The sequence below is a fragment of the Mandrillus leucophaeus genome, unplaced genomic scaffold (assembly GCF_000951045.1).
Source record: "Mandrillus leucophaeus isolate KB7577 unplaced genomic scaffold, Mleu.le_1.0 Scaffold376, whole genome shotgun sequence".
NCBI lineage: Eukaryota > Metazoa > Chordata > Mammalia > Primates > Cercopithecidae > Mandrillus > Mandrillus leucophaeus.
This window is the reverse complement of record NW_012103987.1, coordinates 1,656,585-1,662,332: the sequence shown is the minus strand read 5'-3', so window position 1 is coordinate 1,662,332 and position 5,748 is coordinate 1,656,585. Positions and strand designations below refer to the sequence as shown.

Sequence of the window (5,748 nt, the reverse complement as noted above, 5' to 3'; positions counted from 1 at the left end):
CTTGGAATAGCTCTGGAAAGTAGATATTATATGATCATTATTTTACTGAAGACAATGCTACAGCAAGGATGACTTCGTGACTTATTTAGGGCCTCACAGTAACAGAACCTGGATTGAAATTAAGTTTGGTCTGAGTCAAAGTCTACTTTCTTTTCATTCCATTACACTGGATAGGCTTAGAGAGTATATTGCAGAGAGAATATGGCATTTGTACCCAAATTTCATAGTTGACTTACATTTCGAGCTTCTTTTTGAAATTTTAGTTTCATAGGAGAGAATGGCAAGTTGCATATCAGAATTCAAGAGTGGGATTTGGGCTTGAAAATCACCTATTTGAAATTGATATGCATATTTCCCTCTTCAAATTTCCATATAAAGCCAGGCTTTTACCCAATATGGCCTTGGTTGTACCCCTGTGTAGTTCTGGGAGTTTCCATAATTGATATGTGTATGTTGAAGGGGAGGCAGAGAAAATAAACATGTCCATTCTGAATGCCTTTTCCTGTGAGAGATGCTAATCAGCTTTCTCTCACTCTGGAGTATGTGTTTTCAATGTTTGGATTAATTCAGCCATCCAGGAAAGAATTTGTACTTTGCTCTCCATACATAATATCCAGTAAAGAAGACTTAGTCTCATCGTTCTTCTCTGAGGAGGCAGGATCCATGACCAACTGATCCCACTGAAGACAATATTAGCAGAAGTTATGAAAGGAGCTTACAGAGTATTTTGCAAAGTTCATTTACTTACATTGCCAAAAGTTATGTGATTTTACTAAATCCCTCAAAACTCCTCTAAGGAAGTTGAGAATATCTCCATTTATCCAATGAAGAAACTTCAACTTAGAAAGGTCAAAGGGATTTGTTTGAAGTCATGGAGTCTCCTGGCTCCCACTCAAGGATTCTTTTATCTGCAGTACCATCTTCCACCTGTGCCTTACACATTTCAGAAGTGTGAAAATGGGGAGCAGACTGTTTCTCCTGGATTCTGAGTATCAGTTGCTCCCTTCCTGAGTTAGAGAAATATCAACAAACTTGCAATTTGTGTAAGAATTTGATACTTAATGATAATGTATTATACCAATAATACATTATCATTGGATGTATTATCAATGGATTATCAATGGATAATGTATACAGTGTTAATATATTTATATATCATATTAATATAATGCATAACTACTACACAAATGTATTTATGTACATGCATACACACAATCCCTTTATACTCCATGTTTCCCAGGTAAAATGAGAGTTAACATTTATTGAGTGCTTAGCATGTTCCAGATACTGCGCTTAGCTTTTTAACATAGGAAAGTATTATTATCTTAATTTTGTAGAAAAAGAAGCTGAGAAGACTGTGGAGGTTAAGTAACTTGTCCAAGGTAATGCAATCAGTGGCGGCACCAGGATTTGACTCCAAGATGATCTTTTCGAGAGCATTTGCTACTAAACACTCTATTTTATTGACTCTCCTTTCCTTATTTCTGATAGTGTGGTGAAAAGTGGGGTTCTTTTTTTCTAGTAGAATGGTGCTTCAATATTTCACATGCATCTTGCATTTTCCTCAAGTTCATGTTTATTTTTGAACTCCTGGTCTCTATGTTTACTTACCTTTTATTTAAATATGTACAGTAGAGGCTGTCCTGAGTAGAGGCAATAGGCATTCTATGTACTTTATGACAGTTAATTTTTGGAATAGCTCTGATGAACATAAACCACCAGAGACTGAAATAGGTTCTATATTATTTATATCTGTCCATCTTTTATAAGGTTTTATGCTATACTTTTGAGGTACTCTAAATAATTTTAAGAACTTAATTTTTTCTGTGTATTAAGAGCAGATTAATATAGCCCCAAGGAAAGAAGAGATTCCCTGAGAAAGAAAGTCTATTTAATCTCACTTGGTTTCACTAGGTTTTTAGTTGTCAAAATTCAGACATTCAGTAAACACAAATGTAGATTATGTCTACTGAGCTCCACATTTTAGTTTATTTGCCTCTTAAATCAAAGAAAAGTAATTTGAAATCCAAATAAGAAAATGAAACAATTAACAACTGGGAATTCAAGTACCTAAGGTATATTAAATATTTATGTGCTAACTTATCCCATGGAGCTTTGTTACATCTCAGAACTTGTCAAAGTGAATTCCTTTCCCTTGTACTCCTGTACTATATTTTTGCTTTGTTACGTTACTTTATATAGATTACTTGTAATTTCTGTGAGTAGTTGTGGTGTCAGGGAAACTGGGTAAGTACAGAGATGCTTAAAGTGTTGGCTTTTTGCTTAGATAGGAACAGGTCTCTGCCTATTTCACTATTTACGCTCTGGTGATCCTGCACAAGCCATTTAACTTCTTCATATTTCAATTTCCTTGTATGGTAGTAGGCCTATTGATACTAACTACATCATAGGGATTTTGCAATGATTAAATTACATGTTTCATACAAACCATGTGGGCCTATTGCTCAGTAAACATTAGCTGATGTTATTGTTAATATCTTTTCATTCTTATTCTCATCTTGTGATTTCAGGGGCGTATTGTCTTTTTCCTGAGCAAGGTAATAGCAAGGCTATTACATTAGCCTTCTCACTGGTCCCTAACAATCAGTAGTCGGTATGTGACCAGGAAACTAGATAATGTGAGATATTTTATCAGAAGTGATTTAATATAGAAATTGTTCAAGCAGGTTGAGGAGAGGTGCTAGAAAAATAATAGAATAACACAGAGTCAATAACTGCAAGAAGCAATTGCACATTTAGGGTAAATTAAAGAGAAAAAGTGGGGTTTTAGGACCTGCAAGCTCAGACGAGATCTCACTGAGCTGGAACCCAGTCTTCTGAGGAGGTGGTTTTATCAGACTTTGGCAAGGAGCTGAGATCTTTGAGGAGGGGGCACCATCAACTGGTGCTGGTGCTGAGAGTATGATGAGGCTGGTTCTGGGAGTGTACAGGAAGCTGGAAAGTGGGACCAACTGCTGCTGCCCAGGTGAAGTTCTAATCCTGGGGTAATGTAATCAAAAAGGACAGCCAAGCAGGAAGGGGTAAGTTCCTTCTCCCTCCTCTTGCTTTCTTGCCTTCCCCAGGGTTTCTTCTGGCAGATGTGAACAGTCTTCCAGTTGTTCAAGTGCAGCAAATGTAGTTTGCTGAACCATGGGGTCTGCATCAGAAAACAAAGAACAGAAGGATGGGTTTAGAGCTAAGAGGCAATATCTTAGTAACTAACACAAATATCTCTCAAATCCCAGTGTCTTTTATAAACTCCTATTGGATTACATAATCAACAGAATGAACAGAGAGCCTACAGAATGGGAGAAAATACTTGCAAACTATTCATCCAACAGAATACTAATATCTGGAATTTACAAGGAACTCCTACAACCAAATGACAGCAATAACAACAAAAACAATCCCATTAAAAAGTGGGCAAAGGACATGAATATGTATTTTTCAAAAGGAGATATACAAATGGCCAGCAAGCATATGAAAAATGCTTATCACTAATCATCAGAAAAGGGCAAATTAAAACCACAATGAGTTAGCATCTTATACCAGTCAGGATAGCTATTACTAAAAATACAAAAAATAATGGATGTTGATGAGGATGCAGAGAAAATGGAACACTCATACACAATTGGTGAGAATATAAGTTAGCACAACCTCTTTGGAAAACAGTATTGAGATTTCTCAAATAACTACAAATAGAACTACCATTCAACCCAGCAATCCCACTACTGAGTATCTACCCAAAGAAAAAAAAGATTGTTATATCAAGAAGATACCTGCATTTGTATGTTTATTGCAACAGTATTTGTAATAGTAAAAATATGGAGTCAACCTAACTGTCCATCAACAGATGATTGAATAAAGAAAATGTGCTATACATGTGTACAGTGGAGTACTACTCAGCCATAGAAAAGAATGAAATCGTGTCTTTTTCTACTACATGAATGGAACCGGAGGTCATTGTCTTAAGGGAAACAACTCAGAAACAGAAAAGTACTGTGTGTTCTCACTTATTAGTGAGAAATAAATAATGTGTACACATGGATATAGAGTGTAGAATGATAGGCATTGGAAACTGAAAGGTGAGGGAGTAGAATGTGGAATGGATGTTGAGAAATGACCTAATGGGTATAATGTACATTATTCAGGTGATGGATACTCTAAAAGGCCAGACTTCACCACTACATGATATATCTATATAACAAAATTATGCTTGTAAAAAGAACCTATTATGAACACTGTGCTCTGGGCTATGGAGGGTATAAACATGAATAAGAAGTTTTTCTGTCCTCACACAGTTTAATGAAGATCAAGGTTAACAGAAATCATTCCATAGAAAATGCAGAAAGTACTTAGAAGCAGGAATGTGTCCTGGCTGGTGAGATTCAGGAAGAGTTCGTGGAAGGATAAGTAAAAATTCACATTCGATAGTGTGGCCTCTTATGCTTGGCTGACTTTTCACTATACCTATATTTTTATTTTTTGGCTACTATGTAACTATTTCCTGTTTAGCCTTCAGTGTTTCTTAACTATATACTTTTTTCTCATGTCAGTCACTTAAACATATGGCCAATGTTACTGAGTGCCTTCTATGGGTGCTTGCGGCTAGTTGTAAGGATATAGCATTGAACAAATGAGATAAGGTGCCCTCCTTATGGAACTTGCTGTCTAGGTGGGTAGGCAGTTCTTAATATTAAAAGGTCACCCAAATGAATGCAAAATTGCACATTATGGCTGGTGCTGGGAAAGACAGGTGCAAACTGCTATGCTAGCAGGGTGATCGGGTTTCATTTTTGAGTCACAAATGGCTTCCCTGAGGTATAGGTGTTAGGTTAGGTTGAGACAAGAAGGCTGTTTCCAGCCTGTGCAGATCTCGGACCAGAAGAAGCAGAGTGTGCATCTGAGAAAAGGTCATTATGGGTGCGGAAAAAGGGAATGAGGAGTGTGTACAGCACTTTTCACACAGTAAGCATTTCTCTGGGTCAAGTTCAAAAGGCACCTCCTCCATGAAATCTTTCTTAAAATACTTGAACAATAAAAAGATTCTCCCTCTTTTTAGCTCTTAACCATTTTGTATCTCTCTTGAGGGTGTTTATTACATACTGCCTTGGTTTGTGATTATTTATGTGCAAGTTTGATTGTCTGTGCTCAACTGTAAGCTTCTGGAAACCAGAATTTGTCTCATACCCATCTTTGTATCCTTCAGTGTCATGAGTTCTCACAAAATATTTGCTGAATAAGGTCACTTCCTCAGCATGCCTGTTAGCACTTAGATGGTGTGTTCAGCTACATGGAACAGTTCAGTGTAACTGTTTCTTTCATTCAGTGTCTCATATTACTAACTAACTTGTCCCTGGAGAACATTGGCAGTTGCTTGACATTTGTGTATAACAGGTGAAGAAGTATTCACTGGCCCACTTTGGGAAAGACAGAAGTTTGAAATTTGAGTGCCGGTATCTTAGATCTCCATGAATCACAATGAATGGCTGCTTGACCAAAAGTGTTCATAAATTTGTAGCATTGCAAAATGTAAGTTCAACCAACCAAATTTGCTTTATCTTTTTATTTCACCATCTGTGTTGGCTTGTTCTGATTTCCATGTCATTAGACAAGGAGAAGATGATCATCTGCCTGTTGCAAAACACTTGGATTTCATCAGAGGTTCTTCTGAAAAGTAAACATACTATGGAAAGGAGGGCCTGGGGGAAGGGTCACGTAGGCCTTCTTTCTGGTATCTTCTTTTTT

The 5,748-nt window shown here is 36.9% G+C and overlaps 1 protein-coding gene and 1 pseudogene across 1 annotated transcript in view; both read left to right on the top strand.

Moving 5' to 3' along the window:
- Window positions 1-5,748, top strand: part of PRKG1 (protein kinase, cGMP-dependent, type I) — a 1,334,865-nt gene that overhangs the window by 252,762 nt on the left and 1,076,355 nt on the right. The gene's annotated exons all lie outside the window — the stretch shown is intronic.
- LOC105546963 overlaps window positions 4,920-5,748 on the top strand; it is a 9,920-nt pseudogene continuing 9,091 nt past the window's right edge.